Here is a 21,620-nt window from a genome sequence, read left to right as displayed (position 1 = left end):
GCTTCTGCAGGTTGCAAAGCCAATCAGCCCGGGTGGGTGCGTGCGGCGTACGAAAGGGGGTATGACGCCCCGACCTTGAGTGCGAGAAAGAAAGGCATTCTATGTTTCAGTGATGATGTCCTTGCAGTAGGCGACTACCAATGATAGTGCTATAGATGCTACTGCAACTATTCTGCTGGGATTGCTATTACTACTGCTACTACTACTACTACTATTGATGCTTCAACTACTGCGACTACTATTGATTTTCCAACTACTGCTACTACTACTGATGGTCCGACTACTGCTCCTGCCAAGGCAGAAAAGCGGGTGCGTCTAACCTTTAGCGAACTGGAAACATGTTCTCCAGCTGCTACTACTACTGCTCCAGCGACTGCTCCAGCGACTGCTCCAGCGACTGCTCCAGCGACTGCTCCAGCGACTGCTCTAGCGACTGCTCTAGCGACTGCTCCAACTGCTAGTGCAACTAGACCTCTCCCTATACTCCTGGCCGTGGTTCGACTCCCAACTCGTAGCCGCGGCTCCCAACTCGTAGCCGTGGCTCCCAACTCGTAGCCGTGGCTCCCAACTCGTAGCCGCGCTCTCACTCAAAGCCCTGCTCTCACTCACAGCCCTGCTCTCACTCACAGCCCTGCTCTCACTCACAGCCGTCCTCCCATAAACTGCCAGCTACGCGGCTACCCATGTTTACTTTGCGCCTGACTGCCCTTCAATTCCAAAGCGTTAGCATTATTCGGACTGGTCGAGTGCCACATGTCTTCAGAGACTACTACGCGTTATTTTAATCGCTCTTTCAACGGTGTCTTTGCCCCTTTTTAACCGCTTAACACCGTCACGCTTTCCCAACGTTGGCATTATTTCCTAGCCGTGGACAGTTATGCTATGAAAACTAAATGCTAAGTCTTCGCCAAGACAGAATGCATACCTAGTGCATTTGTTCGGCGTAATACAGAGCAGTTAGTATAATAACTTCTAAGTGTCTTCAATGCATCGATCACATTTTTCATCTGCAAACTGAGTGTGAATTATCGTGAATACTGCCAGTGTTTAAAAAAAAAAAGACGCACTGTATACCCTAGACTATTTTCCTGTTTCTTTAGAGTCTTCTACCTCTAAAATGTTTGAACATATAGTGAGTAGAGACGCAAGTGCTTGAAAAAAATCTTGCAAAATTAGAGGGGGAAAACAAATTTCCAAATTAAATTTTCTGCACAGCATACCTGTCTACAGACTGAAATTTGATCTAAATGAGTTGTTCAGGAGGCAGCTAAGCATCTGGAGCAGTCCATTTGGTGGAAAGGTCTTTTTAGCAACCAATGGCTGACGTTAGTCACACGCCGTCTACTCCAAATTCCCCCAATATCTGCGTCACTTGAGAGAAACAGGTCGCGTTACCTAATGCTCATACGAATCTATACGCAACAGGCTTGCGGGAGAGCGCGTGCAAAAAGTGTCAGGGTTTTAACGTAGCTAAACCGAGTAGACATGCGAAAGCACGAGCTTAGCCTGGTCGGCTCACGGTTTCGCTTTGCTGGATCGTGGGCACGTCTGGCAACGATATTAGCTCCATAGCAGCATTAGTTAATGAAGATGACGATGTGGAATGCACATCGAGAGAATGTGTATATTAGTTCCATAGAAGTATTAGTTGATGAAGTCGACGAAGTTGAATGCACAGCCCCAGAGTGTGTGTTCGGAACAGGCGTAAACAAACTGATGCAATTTTTCTATCCATTAGCAAAACTGCTGATCGCAATCCACATGATAAATTATCAAACTGGGACAAACTGATCTCCCCAGTTTCCTGGTGGTCTGGATACCCACTTACTTGAACCATCGCTGTCAGTATGCACATTAACAGTCTAAATTCATACTTTCTTTCCGCCATTTCCGACGTAGTACAGGGTGTTTTTCTCGGGCCCTTGTTTTTTTTTTTTTCTTTTGTAGTGACGCTGCAGTGGACCCTCGACCCAGTTAGAATTTTACTGTCTCACTTTTCAAAAAAAAAAAAATAAAACTGAACATGCACGCGCTTAACATTTCACAATGGACTTAATGATATACTGGCCTATTGCCAAGACTATAGGGACATGCGGCTTAACATCGATGCATTTAACAATTACAAATATATTGGAGACACACTAATAAATCGCTTTAATTAGAGAACCCATATAAGTAACATCTCCAGCTTATGTCTTTCGTAAATAAACCGTTTGTTACGTCACAAGCTGAACGGCGTTCCCACACAAATTAAACATTTAGCACGTACAGGCGCGGAAAGAAGTAAATGGAGCACGCAACTGTCTTCGAATATTTTTCACGCGTCACCTAACTGAAATTTCTAGCAGTGGTACGTGCATGCTGGTAGAGGAGGTTGGTGGGCTTTCGTGTAGACAAACAACTCTTCTTCATTACCAATGCAGGAAGCGTGATTGCACTTCGAACTCAATAGCGTGCTCCGTTTACTTATGGCCGCGCCTGTACATGCATCGCCTATAAGAGCCGAGTTCAACTTGGTTTGGTTTGGTTTGGTTTATGGGGTTTAAGGTCTCAAAGCGACTCAGGCTATGAGGGACGCCGTAGTGGAGGGCTCCGGTAATTTCGACCACCCGGGGTTCTCCACAGTGCACTGAGACCGCACAATACACGGGCCTCTAGCATTTCGCCTCCACCGAAATGCGACTGCTGCGGTCGTGATTGAACCTACGAGTCTTTTGGGTCAACAGCCACCGCGGCAGCTAAGAGCTGAGTTTGAGCACACTTGCTTAATGCGGGATCACCGAACGAAACGCGATAGAGGCACTCAAAAAATTCAGAGGTGGGATGCGCATTTTGTTTTCAACTAATGACAGCTAATGGGACTCGAACTTCCCGATCAAGGCGGAAGCCGTTATGCCTGAAATTTTGTATGCTGTTCAAAACCCGAACTTCCGCTTGACCATAGGCCGTATACGTACGTTCATCTACAACTGTCCCGCCACCACAATCCACTGCCTTGATCTGCCTTCTTTGCAAGCAGTGCCCTTTGTATAGAGTGCATTGAGTTTGTACAGACAGAATTCGTATAGAGTGTCCCATAAAGTCTCCTTTTTCTTCAGCACAATCGCTGACTTAAATACTGAACCTTCCAGCCCTCTCCAGCCCCTACAGATACTGGAGTCAAGTATTTAGGGCTTGCCGAATGTTTGCTGTACCGGCCAACGATCTTATTTTGTTCACATATCACGAATTCAGTTTATCCTTACAGCATTTAGTTCTTGTGTACCTTCCGTTGCCTGCCTGCTTTTCTTGTATTAAAATACGCCGTATTTTGTGCAGTCGTATCCTTCGCGCTTCCTTTTCATATTGCTGAACGTCTTTTATACGTGCCACCCCTACTTGGGCACCGACCTGCAGTAGGGTGTAGATAACTAAAAATACGTAAATACGTGATCGAAGGTCGATCGAGTGTGGAGCTTGAAACCACTTTCTCTTGACTGAGGTTCCCGAGAAAAACATTCGCGCAAAGTTTCGAAAAACGCTTATCGCCGACATTTTATACAGCGCGACATAATGCAGTTATCGTGGAAATGCGCTATACGCTCGCGGCTGGCTCATATCTGTGCACATCTCTTTTGCACCTGGGTGATCCCGGAGCACCGCAAAACAACCGCTCGAAAGAAAAAAAAAGAGAAATTACAGGAACATCGCAGCTTTATCCCAGCTTTCCAACGTGCCGCGCACCCATCCGCTTCTCTCAGAATATCGTTGGCAAACCGAATAGCAATAAACACCCCGAACATAAAAGCTGTTCGTGAATAACACTCTCCTAAGCCGCGCTACCCGCACACAGGAATAAACCGATTCTGAAACCGCTACGCGAACGGGAGGCGCGCAGCAAACAAGCAGCGCGTAGGGAGTCATAAAAGAGCAGCGCGATGCAGAGGAGGTGGCAGAAGCAAAACAAAACACGCCCGAAACGCGCACACGCGCACACGCGAACACGCACGCACGGTTTAACTATACAAGCAGCGAGCTAGCCCGATCGGCACCGGGGGATGCTGCCGCTTTTTCCGTGCATAGCGAAAACAGCGGAGTGCATTGACCTACTCATTCGATAGCACGTGCGCGCGCCGAGAAAAAGCTTGACGCAGGGAGGAGGTGTGCGGAGGAGGGGGGGGGGGCACGAAGACGAGACGGGCGCTAGCGGGGAAGAGACAGATGGTGGAGGCCAGAAAACGGTGGAAACAACGATTTTTTTTTTTCGCAGAATACGACGACATGGAAGAAAGCGAAGAACGGTGAGCAAAAAAAAAAAGACAACGAAGCAGCCCGAGCAGCAACCACAACACGAGAGGCCGAAGAGGAGGAGGAGAACGAGAGAGCGGATGGAGAGAGGCGGCAGCAGAAGTCAGGGACGAAGTGCGGACGCGTGTAACTTGCATATCCGCCCGACTAGCGAGCGCGCGCGAGCGCAGGCGGGCGGACGGGGGGGGGGCGTTGCGCGTGCCGCCAGGCAGCGCGATGGAACGGGCAGCGCGCCAAGGAAGCGTAGTACGGCGCGATCGCCGCTGGCACGCTCTCTCGACTCCTCCTCCTCCGCCATCCTCTTCCGCGATGCAAATCACTTCAGGGAAATCCCCTCCCTTCAGCCCCGCTGCGCTGAGAGCGACAGAGCTCACGGTGCGGACACAGCGCCGGCGACGCAGGCAGCACGGCCTCTTCGTGCCCACCAGCCTACCGAATAGGGGAAAGGAAGAAAACAGGAAAGGGAAGAATACAGGCAGCGGCAGAAGGCATTTTACGCAGCATCGAGAAATCTGCATACAAACTGCGTACGCGCCAAGAACTCGCGCAGCAGCTTCGATACTTCACTCCGCGCTGGACAGAGGTTGTTCCCGCGACGGACAGCCAAGAAGGAAACCAAGCGCAACGCATATATGCGCCTGACGAGACCGATAAACACTGCATACAGAAGCAGTTCACTGATCGCTTCTGGGAGCACTGTGTCCAGATGTGTAGCACAGGCCGTGGTGTACGTTTAAGTTTCCAGAGTCCCGCGGGCGTCCGGACGCCGCCTTATCGGAAGACGTGACTACTCGTAAAGTCCATATATAAATACACTGGACAGCGAGATTGCGATCGTGGGACCAGGCGCGACAATATATTTTTCGCCGCCCGCCGAGGCATTTAAAGCGTGGCTCGGAGTCTGGCCATGAGAAGAGTATGCACAACAGCTACCACCCGTCCGCTCAAATAGAGACGCGGCGAGACGTCCGTCGCGCCGACGACGACTGCACCGCTGACTCGACGATTCGTTCCCGCGAAAAATCCCACAGCTGCGGCGCTCGCAGTGAGAGTTGGGAAGGCATGTGACGCAAGCGGCGATGCCGGCAGATCACGTTTTCAGGCGAAAAATAGCCCTCCCATGGAAACAGCAAGTGGACAAGCATGCTGACTGGAAACTTATTCAAAAAGCATACTGCGTGCATACAGGAACTGTACTGCCTGTCATCGTTCCTCGAGCTAGCTTTTTTTCAGCGTATATAATAAGCGTAGGCTTATTATCACCCACGCACACACTCACGCAGAGGCAGCTGAATTGATAGAGAGCCACAAGCGTCATGCGGAAATCGTGAGCTCCGTCCCCGCTGATGGCATGCCATTTTTTCTGCACCCTACAAAATTTTATACAATCTAAATGGCCACTGAATTCATTTCATGCTCTATATAGAGTCACACCAAATCTTAGAACAGATTTGTTTTCGGTGAAAGTGGCACTTTCGCTATTACAATGCGGAAATCAGTCGATGCGGGCCAAATTCAACTTGCCCTCGGAATGTCTCTGGGCAGCAACCAGATATTTTCAGCGCACACCGAATGCCAAAGACAAAGGCAACGTAGGTAATGGATCGTGTCTGCCAACAATGTAACAAAAGCTTTGTACAGAGTTTCTCCCCGTCGGTTACCCTCGAAATTCATTCTTGCATGCCCAGGTGTCCGATACATCGACCTAGCTGCTTCGCCTGGTAAAACGGGGAACAGAAACTGCCGTACTCCGACAAATGGACAACTGTGTGCACTGCAAACACATCGCGCAGCTATAGCGAATGCCGGCGACGACGGGCAAGAATGCGAAATCGCTTACTACGAGCTACAGCAGCAGTTATATGCAGCAGGCCGACGTGCGCTCGACACAATCTCGTGTCCACGCACAACTGCCATTAGCCCGCGCCGGTTGCCCCTCTCGCCTACTCTCCCTGCAACACCATCGCGGATCGAAAACACTGCAGATGGCGACTAACAACGGCCGCCGTCGTCGTTTCGGAATCAGTTCCAAAGCCCTGTCATCACTGGTCATCAACTATCTTGGTCGTCGATCTCTTCAAAACACACAAGCGAAAAACAAAGCGGCAGTCGGTAGTCTGTACACGTCGTCGAGCGCTTGAGCGCATCAATTTCTTCTTCGGCACAAAAACACATGCACACACACACAAAAAAGAGAAACAAAAAGAAAAGAACAGCGGATGCGACGGCACAAAGGGTTATTCCGTACGCAGCAATAAAACAAAGAGGAGGACCACAGCTTATCACAGCAAGCTATAGTGTATCTAAAATGAGAGAAGGAAGGAAGGAGAAAGCCAGAAGGGTTGCTCGGCCGGGGGCTCGGAGACAGCTGGCACGCAAGCCGCTCCGAGATCAGAAAGAGCGTCAGAGGGGCGAAGAGAAAAGAAAGAAAAGAAGGAAGGAAGGCACAGACGGAAGACGAACTACAAAAACAGGAAAAGAAGAATCGTGGCGGTGGAACAGGAGGGGGGGGGGGGGGGGGGGGGGGCAGATCCCTGATGGCCGTAGGTGAAAGTTGTTCCTGGCACGAGCGCCGGCGGGGCGTTGGTGCCGCTTGCGTCACGGCGGGGCGTTTAAAAAACCCGCCTCGATTCCACCCCCCGCTCCTCCCTCCCAAAAGCGAAAGACGCAACCGCCGCGCGCCCCGTCTGGGAAGTCTAGACGGCTCGCTCCATTAGAAGAAAATGCGGCTATTCGCCCGGATATATTTGTTTTCCTTCTTTTTTTTTCTTTCACTCCCGCCTCGATTCGCTTCGTCTCCCTCGGTGCTGCAGCTACTGACACATGCACGGGCCCACTCTCGTCTTCCATCATGTCATCAGCGGCCACTGTGCTCCAGCAACCCCTTCAGCACCGTTCCGGAGGCTTACTTCGCATACGCGAGCGTAAATAGGGCTGGCGTTCACTCTCCGAAGCGTGGCCATTTTTTCTTCCGCGTTTCTTCCGCTGACCGGACAATGTATCATCAGAGAAACGACGAACTGAAGGCTCGAGGCAACTGGGGGCGAGCAAAAAGAGCCGGTCGAATGCGCCGTCACTGTAGTCGGCAAGCTTTGTTTAACTACAGTGGAACCTCGTTTATAACGAAACGGTTTATAATGAAATAGTGGACATAACGAAGGAGAGATGGTTCCCCTTAATGGTTCCCTTTGGATGGTTGCCCTGGAACACGGCCTATAACGAAGCTACGACTATAAGGAAGTAATCGCCGAGCCCCTTCAACTTCGTTATAGCGACGTTCAGCTGTATATAGTCACAGGCCGTTGTTACTACTGCCGCTCTCGGGCAAGAACGATTATCACGCGCCCGGCTTTCCACTAAAGGCGTCGGGAATCTCGGCCGCCGACTATGCGCGGGCGACGTATCGCATACAGTAGCGAACGCGCTATCGGGGACGAATGAAGTGCATGCTGGAAAATTCAAGCGCTACACTCTAAACACGAACACACCTATATGGGAATAAAAAGGCAGTGAGCATTCCTCCAGCGCACCCCCTTTCATGAAAGGGAGTGCGCCAGAGGACAACATTACTCCCTTTTTACTTGTTTTTGTGCGCAGTGTACCGTAAAGGCTCGAAAACAATAGGGAGTTTTAGAATAGGGGGCCCCAAGCTTTGGGGGCCCCAATAAGTTTGGGGCGTCGAAGTGCGCATGCGCAGAACGCAAGCCCCGCCCTGCGTCTTGGGTTAACGTTAGCGGCGAACGCTATTTCGCCAAAATAGCGTGCGCCCCAACGCTGCTCTACGTTCAGGCAACATGGCGGCGCCCGTCGAAGCGGAGCCTCTCACTACACCACCGATTCGTTGTTGTCGCTGCGCTGTGCCCCACGTTCACGGCAAACGAAAGGCACACGAACCTATCGCTTTGTCTGATGATGCCCTCACCACAAAGTTTTAGCTATAAAACACCCCAGATTTTCAGATTGCTTCTGTGTTTACATTGCTGCTAGGCTTAGCGAGTATACGTCGTTTGACGTCAGAGAGCGCGCGAGGTTCAAACAGGTGTGAGCCCCAACGCCGCTCTACGTACAGGCAACATGGCGGCACCCGTCGAAGCGGAGCCTTCCGCTTCACCACCGATTCGTTGTCGCCGCTACTCTGTGTATTAAGTTAACGGCAAACAAAAGGCACACGAAGCTATCGCTTTGTCTGATGATGCCCTCACCACAAAATTTTAGCGATGAAATGCCCTATATTTGCAGATTGCTTATATGTTTACAAAGCTGCTAGGCTAAGCGTGTACGCATCGTTTGGTTGCCGTAGAGATGACTTGGTGGGACGCTCGAATGTAGTTTCCCGCCTCAGTAAAAACGCACACTTACAATTTTGACTCTTAAATCGTATGTCCGCAGTAATAACAGTTTCTGACGATGAAATGAACGCATATTTTAAAATCTTTTTTAAGAGTATCTTTTTGGTTTGCCGTAGTGGCGCTGCAGTCGATAAACGCAAGCCTGGCTCCGCTGCGTAGGGGAGACCCCTATTCTAAAACTCACCGGCGCACTCGTACATAGCGCTGGGGCCCGCTATTTCCTTGGGGCCCCCAAGCGTTGGGGCCCCCTATTCTAAAGCTCCCTAATAGCTCCAGGAGTAGTGGTACAACCGGAGTTCGTCACCATTTCAGAAGTGCGGTCAACGCGCTTTTGAAGGGCTAATTAGACACGCCAGTTTTTAATCTCCCTCAACTAAAATCGTCTGATAATGCCGCTCGCGTTTCCACTGTCCCCCGACAATGCGGAGCAAATTTTTCCGCCTAGCAGTCGCACAGGTTACATGAATTGCGGCTGAAAATAGAAGAATCGAGGAGGCAGCCATTCATCAACATCCGTCCGAGCGCATGTCGCGCGACTATGAAGGCAAGAGTAAATCTCACGATGATTCGTTCACTTTCTTCGGAGGTGCGCAGACCTCTCCAGGCGTGGTAACTCGGCAGTGATGAAGCGAGAAGCGATGACGCAGATGATGAATAAATATATTTTAAAAAATATACAAAGGCAGACTAAGTTACAAAGTGAAGTCACAAAGACAAAAAAAAAACGCAACCTGAAGACGATCTCACACAGTGAAATATTTACAGAGTCTTACTTATGGACTGATTTACAGTTAAAGCCTAGGTCATGTCGAAGTACGTGCTAAGCACGCAGCCCTATGCCTAGACTGCTGTTCTTTTCCTTGCGTTCTTCTGCAGCTTCCTTACCTCCAAGGCCCTGACGGCCTGGAGTTATTGCTTGTTTTGGTGGGGGATTCCAGTCCCTGATGCATGTCTCCGAATTCTGTTGGCTATAGGAGAGATTTCCCCTGCCAAGTAGCTTTCACAGGCCCTTCGAGAGTCTGCGAGTATGCATTTGGACTTTGCGTCTGCAGCCGCCAAGGCGATAGCGACCTCCTCTGCTTGGTTTGTATTCGCAGCTATAAATGAGAGTCCGTCCGCCTGAGTTCCCTGATGTACAACCGACGCCGAGTAATATCCCCTGGGCGATGGTCCGGCTACATCATATAGTAAACCCCACAACGGGAGCCAAGCTGTCTTTCTTGCGCTTTGGCACGCTCCTGTCCTCTTCCTTCAAGTGTTTTCTTCGTCATAGTAAGTGGGAGCAGGGGCACCAAAAGTATGGTGCGCCAAAACTCTGGGATGCGCTGTGTGTGTTCAGGCTCGCAGGCGTGTTAAATGCGCAGGCGGTCCGGCAGGCGGCGACCCACAGCGGTCTGCCCAAGCCGCGTGCTTGGAGACAACTGCAGACTAATAATGCATACCCCAGTCCGAGTCTACTTCGCAAAATCTATCCGGCAACATATGGCAACAAATGCCGGCTACGCGGGGAACGCCCAACGCTTTACCACGGTATACGTGGGCCCCTCAAAAAACACAGGCAGCGCCGATAAACAACACACCAAAACCGGAGCAGTGGGAGGCTGCGCTGTCCCGCTCGAAGCCTGAAGAGCAGCTCAAGCTGATCGACAGGGCTCGCAAGACTGCAAAGACCACTGGAGCCTTGGACGGAGGGCCCTAACTTCGCCGGGAGAATATTTTTAAGACAAAGCTCTTCACTCACTCACTGACTCCATCGCCCTCACGCGCGGGATGTTGACACGTACATTTCTTTTCAGCGAATCGACCCCGGTTGCAGTTCTGCGATGCCCGGAGCGGTGCATCGACCTCAAGCCAACGTAATTAAAATAAAGCTAGCGAGGCCATAAATAAGGCGCGGCCTTACAACAAGGTACAAAGCTTCTTGAAATATTCGCAACTGAAGAACAGAAAGCAGAAGTGCACTACGATGACTTGAGAATGGTGCGTGGCTTTTCCTTGTAGCCGTATGTATAGTCACTCTCGGATAGGCTACTGTCTTGACTGATAAGTCTATTCCAGATTGGGGTATCAAATACACCGAACGCAAAACCGGAAAACGACACACAGGCACATTCTTCTCCGACAACCAGAAAGAAAAAATTGAAGGGGACACTTATAAGCCTCGGCTTAAGGGCACGACGCGGTAGCATAATGGGTTGGTGCCCATATATGCGTGTTCTTATGGGTTCCCTGGCACATAAGCATCTCAGGCTATCATGAGCCAAGCTAAAGCTATAGAAATATTGTTTTGTGCAGAATTTTAGAACTAAGTGTAGAACAACGGTGTTCAAAAGGCCGAAAAAGTTATTTTTACTAACTAGTCGATAACAGACCAAGATTTTAGAAATGGCTGTTAACGGAAGCTTTAAAGGTCGGATTACCTCCACGGCCATCCTTGGCTCGGCACGGATCTCGAGGCTCCCAACAACTGAAACACCTCAGCCTCCTCCTCAGGATTGAGAAAGTGCCCATATATGCAGAAGGTCATTCTCCACTTTATATCATAAATCCCTGTGAGGCCCCATATACGTCTCCTGGCGCAGTGGTGCAGCGGTTAAGCTATGCGCCACTGCCCTGCGATGGCAGGTGCCCCCTGCGGTGGGCCTTGTGCGACACAGGCTGCTGATCTCAAGCGACCAATCGTTAATTTAACGGCCACCTGCAACAGTGGGCAGCTTGCTCACAATTCGGTGGGCAGGTTGTGATGACGTCACATGGTCACGTGACCTAGGTGGCCCATCTGCCTCCCAGGTTGCTCTCTGGGGACCACCTGCCAGAGCGATGCCCGTGATTTTTCGCTCACAACGCCGACAACGGATTTTTTTGTGAACGGGGCATTTAACGCTGTGGCGTTAAAAAGGGTGCACTAGAGAAAGCCGCAGCTCTCAAGTTACGAGAAAATATTTTCGGCCACGGTTTAGAACAAACAAGACTCCCATGCTCATGAAACCTAGATCCAGGAATGTGTCACTACCCTTTTCTTTCGTTTATTCTCTTTCTCTTGATGATATGCAAAGCATTTGCACAATTTACAGAAAATGTTCATGTAAAAAATACGGCCGGCTGCTTCGCAAAAAAGAAAGCGACCACGCTATCAACAGTGTTCAAAGAAGTATTTCTACAGATAGGCTGAGTGGTTTTACCCTTGACCCTTTCTAATAGAGCTGATGCATGGATACAGCCAGCGGCGCGAGTTCAGTGTCAGGAGCTGTTGTCATTATGTAGCCAACTGAGTAAGCTCGGCAAAACACGAGACAATCGGACGCTCTCTTATCGTTGGTCGGAAGGCCTGCCATAATAGGCGGTCGACCCGCATTACCGCTAAAAGCGCTTATCTCAACGTTGACCCGCAATCACACACACAGGGCCGACCCGCGCCCACCGCACAAAGCAGTTATCGCAACGTTAATGTTCAGTGCAGACTTGCAGGGTACTCCGTACACAACGTCAACACCTCATTTCGCAATAACAGAAGCATGTGGAACGGTAGCACGGTTCGTTCAAATCAATGGCAATGCGTGCGAAATGGCAATTTTGTGAGCAAAACCCACGGTTTGCGTCACTGCTGCAAGAGAAATCAATGTGACCAGTTTCAGCAATAAGTCACTGTTCGTTCGTCATTTACAGTTGGTACACTCTTTCTGCTAAACCTTGCTTTCTGGTTTAGGCTTTTTTTTTTTAATTGCTAAATTCGTTCTCCTTCTGAGTCCCTTGTGAGTGGTTCGTATTGTTGTTCACTTGTCCTTTCCAATTAATGTACGATTTTTTGGTCAGCTCTTGCTTATGCTTCACGGTGTCCCTCACGGTGTATTGGCCGATAAGTAGCTACTCACGTCATAACTGTTGGCTATCAATTCATCTGAAGTCTTAGAAACAAACAAAAAATGAAAGCGGTGTGACCGTCCTGTGGCTACATGTCAGCATGGTCAAACAGTACGGAAGCAAACACCCCAAAAAACGACAATAATACCCCATCAGTGCAGCCCGCTAGAACGTCAAACAACGCATAACTATAACGCAGTTATCGATGGCAGCCACTAAGGGAATGAGTACGGATAACGTACAACATTGGTGTGAGCTCGGGCTGGCTATACCGCTCTGACCAGTGGACTCGCGTTTCGTCGGCAGCAGTTTGTGAACCCTTTGTAAGACAGTGGGGCATCTCGGTGTCTTTTTCTCCCGCTATGCTACAGAGAACAGCGGGACAAGGTTGGACAAAGGATAGCGGGTACAGTTCCGCAAATTCTTTGTCCCGCTATCAACTGCAACCCATACTTTGTCCCAGTTCGTTCCAGCAATTTTAGTATCAACAACGGTACAAAGCAGGACAAAGGACCGTGGGATGCTTCAATGTCGCGCAGAGCGCTAAGAAGACGTGGGCTAACCTTACACGATCAACAAATCTGCCTGTTGCAGATAAGTCTCCTCCTTTGAAGGCTATAGACTAAGAGAGGAAAGACGCCGAAATGAGCAAACAACAGGTTCGGACATCTTTCGCGGTCCCTCAGTTACACGCCTCCATCCGTCTTTATCATCGCCGAATTTCTCTCGCGACCTGAAAAGAAAACCGGGAGAAAGTACAGGGGAGGCAGTGCGCGCCTCGCCCGACGCACAAAAGGGCAACGGACAGGCGCACTGGGCGAAGCCATCGCTCTCCCGCCAACGCCAGCGCAAGTCGCTCCCGCCGCCGCGAGACGGAGAGCGACAGGGCAAACGAGATTACGCGGAGGACCTTGACCCCTCGGAAGCCGCGCGCGCGCGCTTCGGCCTCGCCGCGAGAGAAGAGAGTCAACACAGGGCCGCCGTCTGTCTCTCCGGCCGCCGGCGCCCGAACACGCATCGCGTGCCCCGGCTATTACTCGATGCGCACGCACGCACACACCCCGCGAGCGCAACATAACGACGCGCAGTTTTGCTTTTTACGGCCGCAATAAAATTGCGCGTCATAAGTCGCGCAAGGACGGGCTCGCATGACTTCCACTGCGCGACGCTCTCGCCGCGCCAGCTCTAACGGAGATCAACGAATAACAACGCTGGCGATCAAAACAAAACCTTCTTTAATGGCCAACGTCCTCTCTCTGCTGTTATCTGGACCCTTGCGGGACCCGTCGTCGATTCCCTTTCAGCCCTTCGCATCAGGCCTTGCGTGGCGGACTCCACTTTCCTCTGCGGCGGATTAACGCATTCCAGGGAAGCACATTCACAGCAAGATCTGGAGACGCGCCAACAAGAATTATCAGTGAGACCGCAGACTGAGGGTCTCATGAATTATCGTTGGCTGAGTTCGTGCGTGTGCGCGTTCGTGCGTGTTAGTGCGCGTTCGTGCGTGCGCGCGTGATGTTTGCATATCGGTTGTGCTCTGATAAATGCTCGTCTATGTTGGTTGGTTGGTTTATGGGGTTTAACGTCCCAAAGCGACTAAGGCTATGAGAGACGCCGTAGTGGAGGGCTCCGGAAATATAGACCACCTGGGGTTCTTTAACGTGAGCTGACATCGCACAGTACACGGGCCTCTAGAATTTCTCCTCCAAAGAAATTCAACCGCCGCGGCCGGGATCGAACCCGCGACTTTCGGGTCAGCAGCCGAGCACCATAACCACTGAGCCACCGCGGCGGCGCTCGTCTATGTGAAACCAAACCGATTTTGTGGGATTCCCCTAACCTAACCTCACCGATCTATGAAGTTCTCTGTGCAGGTTCCTCCAACATGAAAGGTAACAAAGTTCGAGCATTCAATTAATATTTACTGCACAATTATCTGCCAAGGACACTTTTTCTTGTTTTCTATCTAGTTTTGCTCTTGGTGTATGTTATCTAAGAGTCAATTTAAACTTCAGTAGAAAAACAACCCACCAAAATTCGACTTTTTTTGCGCGCGAACTAGTTGTTCCCTTTAATATTTAATATCGACGTATTGAAATGTAGGAAACGGCTTTTATAAAAGCAGTTTTGTTGATTTGATTGCGGTCTAGGTGTTCTACGTGAAAACAAACTAAACACGCGCAAAGGGTTGGTAACAAAGGCAGCAGCACCAGTTCAGTATGCATTCGTTCCCGCGTCACCTCTTACGCTATCAGGGACAGAAGCCTCCGGGACATACGGGAAATGATCTAGGCGTATATGTCACCTGTCTGGCAATGACCATTTCCTCTCACTACCACACTTTACATCATGCGAGTCCCACTTTCACCACCTCACTGACTAATTAACGGTGATATCAGCTTCAGTTTCAGAACCGCACGTCCTGGATACGTTCGTCCCCCATTACACTATAAGCGTCGCAGAAACATTTCCCAACTTAGGCATCACATCCACACAGTTCTATAGAAATGCAATTGAATGTCAACAAATTGAGACTTTCGCAATAGCAGCGTCTAGTGTGAAAGGAAGCACCGCTCTTCTCGCCCCATTTTCCTTCAGCAGCCGGCCAGACTGATTCACACACAAAACAAGAAAAACTAGCGCGGCCAAATCTGGAGAAGTATAGGCGGAGAGGGAAAGGAGAGCGAGAGAGAGTGTCGAGTCCTCGCGTGTGAACGGCGCCGTTTTCTGGAGCCCTGAGAGCCCTTAAAAGTGGCGCCGATAAGCGCAGCCGAGTCGGCAACGTTCCCTGTGTGTGTGTGCGCGCGCGCGCGCTGCTGAAAAAAAAAAAAAAAGAGGGTCGGACGCGTAACACAAACGCACACACACTCGAGCACACTCTCCCCCAACACACGCGTGATACGTGTCTGGGGCGCCCGCGGCGTGCTCAGAGAGATGGTTTTTCCCGCCTTTTCCAAGCCAGCTTATTACTATTTTTTTCTTCTTCTGCTGGACATTTCTCTCCGGGAACGCTTGGAAGGCCCGATTTTCAACGCGTCCCTTTATGCCGAAAAGCCGGTTAGTCTTTCTTTTCAACGAGCGGACAACGCTTGCACACACTGAGCGAAACGCGTTATCTATCACACATCTCTCGGTGGTACATATGCCGCGACTAAGCGAGAAGGGCCATTTCTTCTCGGCTCTGTCGGGCAACTCTCGATATACGAAGAGAAATGAGCCCCATGACAGGCCGAGCCGCGAACACCACCCGTCGCTTCTCGCACTCGTATGTACGTATACGGTCAGCCACAAGGCGGGGCACGACGAGTCAGGGGCTTTATCAGAGCCGCACGATCAACAGCCGCGTGTTTCGACGTACAGGTATGAATATAGGGCGTGCGCAGGATTCAAAGCGAACTGACCAAACAGCCGCTTCTCGTCAAGATATAACTTTTTCTGAAGGTCGCGTTACGTATCTGACCCCGGGCGTGCTTTGAGTTGAGGGGACGTTTCCCGTCCTCATCGCTGAGATCACCGTCAGTGCATTAAGGTCTGCGATGTTTTTTTTTTTTTTTCTAGCGCGAAAGCACCGATTCACGAGGTCTAACCGGCTCACCGAGTTTGTGTGAAGCTTGACCTCGAGGGTGACCTTGACCAAACCATAAGTAAATAAAATAGCGCCGCGAACAGAGAAGCTTCGCTGGCCACTGCACGAGAGCACTATACGCTATCGCCACAGCCGATCACACCTCGTGTTAAACTGGAACCCACCCTCGCGCTGTGCACTGCATGTCGTCGTCTTCAGTCTTCATCAATTAATAATACTATCGAACTAATATCGCCGCCAGATGTGCCGATCACCCAGCAGAGCAAAACCATGAGCCAATCAGGCTAAACGAAAGCTTTCGCACGTCTACTCGGTTTAACCACGTTTAGACACCAGTTTTTGTTTTCGCGTTTTCCCCTAGTGGGGGTCACAAGACTCCGCCATTGCGCAAAGCTACGAGCGAGCATGGAATAGATGTACTGTGCCTGCGCGCGGGCATGTTTGGGTCTCACCCATTGTTCTGTTCCTTCGATGCAGTCACTTGCTATTCCAATAACTAGGATAACCTCAGCAATTATAAGCACGGCCTGCGCTCTCTTTTCATATGAAACCATAAAAGGACTGAGAAAAACTCTCAACATCAGTTCCGCCACAGCATGAACATCCAATTATAACTTATGAACTGACTCGCTTTGGTTTAAAAAATGAAATGCAAACTTCGGAAGTTACCTAGAGAACGCATTAAAAACAACACCCTCACTTGATTTTCCATCTAAAGTAAGCATGAACTTGGCAACGTCAGCAAGTTAAGGTCCAAGGAGCTGCTGCGTGATACACGCAAGATAATCACGTGCTACAGTGCGAACCTGAATTCCCGCATGACCCATAATAGTACGCCAAAATCAAACTCAAACACTTGCTATGAAGATAGCAAAATCTTTCGCTTTCTTAAATTCGACAAAAGCCAGCAAGTCGCGCGTGCGAGCCACGTTTCTACGTAAAGAGTCTTGGAGAGTATACTATTTAAGCACTGACGTCGCGCTATAAAACAGAATAATAACGCATACTGGCGTTCGCATTTGAACCCGCCGGAATAGTACATGCAACAGCAGTGGGCTATTACAACGTTCATTAGACGAGTGCGAGCGCTATATGGTAACGTTAGCACTACCGCCACCCAAGCAATCATTTTAACGATGCCCACCCAGCGGCTGACATTTTTACAGCTTAACGCGTCCCTGCCAAAGGAACGCATTGCAAACCGCGACAAGGAGACAGAACGGCACGCTTACGTCTAGACTCCCCCGCTCCATCAGCATCACCACCGACGCAAACGCGCACTGCTTCACGCCGAGTCAAAACAAACGCCGCCGCGGCCTTTCACAACCCTTTTCCATCGTCTCGCCGCGACAATCAACGACACGCGCGTGGCGGGTTCCGCCCCCGCGATCGTTATTAATTGCGGGAAACTCGGCAACGGCTGTGACGGAGCCTCAACGCTCCTCCGGCACTGTAAACAGAGCGAGGACTGAAAGCCTCACCGCAGACCCTGCACGCGACGAAGTGGCCCCGCAATGCGGCGCGCAACGCCCGCGCGAATTCTTGACGCACCAACGCCAGAGCGTGACAGCATCCCTATGTCACCAGAGGCGTAAACGACCCAACAGCCACAGTGCAACTCCCTTCAGTTCAACGACTTTCAGATGTGTCGGATTCGCAGGAGGCAAGCAGTCTATAACGCCGGGCGTTGCCTGCAACATATGCCTCTCTCTCTCTTTCACTCTCTCTCTATCCAGGAAATGCAGAGGCTGCGTGGGCCGAACAGGCTGATGCACGGTGGATCGAGACGGACGGCCAGTGAAGGTAACCAAGGTGAGTCAAGATAACGACATGACCGGTCAACCGATGCAAGCTAGCCAGTTCTTCAGTGGTTAGCCCGTCTTTCCAACCGTTCCTGCCGTTAGCAACGAGGGATTTCATCCATAAGCTCTCCAGTGTTGGCGTGGAATCCGAAAGCCGGCGCTTTTGCATCGTGTCGCATATCTACCCAAGGTTCAAAAACGTTTCCAGTTCCCTCAAGCCACAGCGGGGCCCTAAAGGTTAAAGAACATAAGCGGCCTCTGCGAAACGCTTGCGGCGCTCGCAAATGACTCAAATGTCACAGTGACATTCACGCTAGCGTCGCCGGCGCGCGCACGAGAAGTGTCGACGACCTCCGCGAGTTCATGCAAATTACAAAAGGGCACCCCCCGGAATTTCTTCGAAGCTGTCATCATCACGCTCTTCTCCACATCAGACTTGGGCAAGCCGACCTCCACCCCCCGTTGCGGCGGCATCTGGACTGAGTTGCGCACGCGTACAAGCAACGCCATGAGGCGACGACCGCGCTTTTCGGAGGCACGGCGCCAGCACGAGTTTAGACTGCTTTTCCAAGAAGTGGCGAACGCGATGGGGGAGTGGTGTTGTTCCTCCTCGCCCCAGCCCCTGTTTTGGAGTGTTTGGCAACGAAAAGTGCTTTGCCGCTCCCAGAACAGTTGCAGTGTGTTACGGTTCTCCAGGGGTTGCCTGACAAACTGGTGTGCAATAAAGTTGAGTTTACTGAATGGGTCCCAAGTTTGTAACTATGCACGCTGGCGAATGCGTGACTTTGTTAACATATATACGCCGGTAAGGGAAGGAGATAAAAGCAACACGTAAACGAACGTTACATTATACGCATGTCTTCAGCTGCACGCCGCATCAGCTTCACGCTCAATTTTGCGTTCTAAACAATGCAATACGGCAACGAGCTGCAAAAATGAAATGGATTTCGACTTCTTATTAGCTCGCACTGGCCCATCCAAAAACTATAGGAAATGCACGCGCGACACTGCCATTGACGAAAGGCTTGAAGCAGTTTTTACCAGCCACTTATAACAACTCCACGGTCGTTTACTCAAGCACAAAAAACCGAAGTCATGGCAGCAGCAGTTATGGTTTTTAAGAGCCTCGCTTAAATGCACTGTAAGTTAGTCGCTTCGCTATAGCCACGTAAGTTTTTGAGACAATGAGCAGAGGAATAGCGCTTCGCGAGTGGGGTTCGATAATTGGATTATCACGCGATCGTATACACTGCGCTTTCAGCCCGTGACCCGATGACACAGAAGACCGGACTCACCTCGCTGTCGACGTAAGATGCGAGCTCGGAGTCAAACAGCGCAGCAGACACAGCGTGTGTGCGGTGCAGACGGTCGACCTGATCCTGCGAGAACCAGAAAAGAAAATGCAATTGTACACACTCTTGTCACTCAAATTCCCCCCCCCCCCCTTTTTTTTTTTAGTTTTGCAGAGCAGTTAAGCCGCTCTACCGTTCAGAGAGCGCTAACTTCAGGAGAACAGCTTAGCTCTCTCTACATTTATATTCTATTTTCTGGCGCCATACATATACGACAGCCGCCAAAACGCAGGCCCTCGTCAAACCTGTAAACATCTGCTTTTTGAGACATTGCTCTCAATTAAGTTTCTCGTGAATTCCAAAGAAGCCCGAATTGTGAATTTCGAAACATTTCGGAGCATTTCAAAACCACTGCTTTTCCTCGCGCTAGCAACCTTCAAAGCTACGCTAAAATTCTTAACACAACCACGTCAGCGGCGAGAACAGAGCGACGTCGAACGCACGCCACGCGAAAGCTGAACGTTGCATTGTCAGGTTTTAGAAAGCCGTCACATGCGTTCCCTTCGCACAAGTAAGCAAGTAAACAAGCAAGTAAGCAAGCAAGCGTGAGCGATGACGTGAAGAGCAGTGACGTCTCCAGACACCCCCCACGTTTCAAATAGCAAGGCGCTTACCGTGAACTGCGACGGAAAGTAGCGCACATATAGCACGTCGAAGTAGCGCGCAGCTCAAAGTAGAGTATATCATAATAGCCAGGCCACAACCAGAGAGAAAAAATAAAATAGCTTTATTGTTAGCAAGCCCGTGGCTGGTCGCATTAATGCCAACCGGTCGTCCCGTTGCCGCAACACAAACTATACCGCGTGTTTCAGCGAAGCCCGCAGCAATCCTTCGCGTGTAGATTTGTTGAAATAAAACGATGATGTTGATGACTGATAGGCTCTTTGAAGCATACAGATGGCCTTTCAAAGTACAATAATACCACTGCTCACGGACATCGAAAAAACATGTGAATCATGTTAACTAATCGACTGCACAAATAACTAGTAATAACCAGTAACTAGTAAGCATGTGAACAAGTAAATAAGCTAGCAAACACTAGCATCGCGTGTGCAGCAAACACGCACGTATATATGCAATTCAGTCGTCAAAATCTGTGGCTAAAGACACCGTCCAGGGAGCCCAAAGGTCACGCATCGCTCTGGAAAGCTGTCTGCGGCCAATCAACTGGTCATGGGACCTATGACCCCCCGTATATTTAAGGAAGTGCAACAGTAAGACAGAACTCTCCGACAGCAACAGGGGCGAAACTCCGCTTTAAAATCCTACCACCACCTTCTGTGACCGATCTTCGGCAGTTATCAAACGTACTCGCCACCTATGACCCCTGAAATCAATTACTTCGTTATGGGGCCTCAACATTTTCCAGCGCATCAGCAGTTCCGTTTCCCCACGGCAGATGGCGCGACAGTTCCCAGAGCCCAATCACGTTCTGCACCAATCAACGTGCCGTTTTCTTTTTTCGAAACAGGTGGCCTCCTGTAGTTTAGCAACGTGTTTTATTAGAGAGCTCTGACCAGCGCAAGGCGGCGACTCATCGTCTCCTACGCCACAGTCTGGTGCTCCAGCCGAAGAGGGCACAAAACGCAAGCAGAACGGCGGGTACTTACTGAGCCATGAACAAAAGAACGCTGCCTTCCACTCTATCTCTCTCGCTCTCTCTCCAGTCTGTTTGCGCCACGGCAAGACGACGACGGGCCCGATTTAGAAGCGTCCACGCATATGCGGTGAACAAACTCTCGGGCCTCGAAATAGCGCGCCCATCTCGGCAAAGCGCACGCACGAACGCACTCGACTATAGCAACGCACGCGCTGTTCGTCGCCTCGAAACGCGCTCCCGAATATCGCCCAGAGATGGTCTTTTACCAACCCGAGGGTTGCTTCCTTTTCTTTCTTTTTTTTGTTATTTTCCTCCTACATTTACTTTCGCGGGCGAAATGGCAGTCCTGAAGCGCGCAAGAGTCAGACGAAAGTTCGGCGCGCGCGAAGAAGAAGAAAAGCGCGCCAGAAAATGTGCACAAGAAACAAGAAAGAATATGCTTAGAAAGAAGAACGAAAAGAGAGAAAAAGAAGAGAAGGGAAGAAAGTGCGACGGCTTTCCTGTTACAGTCGCTTACGAAAAGTGGAACGGACGCTTTCCTCGACCCGGACAGGTGCTCGAAGAATGCGCACTCGTATGTACGCATAAGAGCTTTAGGGGAGAGGTCTCGAGCCTGTAACTTGGGTATGCCTGGAGACGGGTGTTATATATATATATCTGCGGACCTGTACGTGCGTAACGGGAAAGAGGCAAGAGCCAGAAAAAGAGCGACGGGTTATCCGGAAACATTACGCAACAAGCGCGCGCGGACACGGACGGCCGAGCGACACGAGGTCGCCATGA

At 50.4% G+C, this 21,620-nt stretch overlaps 1 protein-coding gene across 4 annotated transcripts in view; it reads right to left on the bottom strand.

Annotated features, from left to right (window-relative positions):
- The window catches only part of LOC149358518 (solute carrier organic anion transporter family member 74D-like), a 199,173-nt gene that overhangs the window by 91,131 nt on the left and 86,422 nt on the right, over positions 1-21,620 (bottom strand). For all 4 annotated transcript variants that reach the window (XM_089570618.1, XM_089570623.1, XM_089570620.1 and 1 more), the window contains exon 2: positions 19,181-19,264. The gene's annotated coding sequence lies outside the window, so the exon portion shown is untranslated. The remainder of the gene's footprint in view (positions 1-19,180; positions 19,265-21,620) is intronic.

The sequence above is a fragment of the Amblyomma mixtum genome, chromosome 2 (genome assembly GCF_055824585.1).
Source record: "Amblyomma mixtum isolate Tamu chromosome 2, ASM5582458v1, whole genome shotgun sequence".
In the NCBI taxonomy this organism is placed as follows: domain Eukaryota; kingdom Metazoa; phylum Arthropoda; class Arachnida; order Ixodida; family Ixodidae; genus Amblyomma; species Amblyomma mixtum.
The sequence above is the reverse complement of the archived record's forward strand: the minus strand, read 5'-3'. Positions and strand labels throughout refer to the sequence as shown.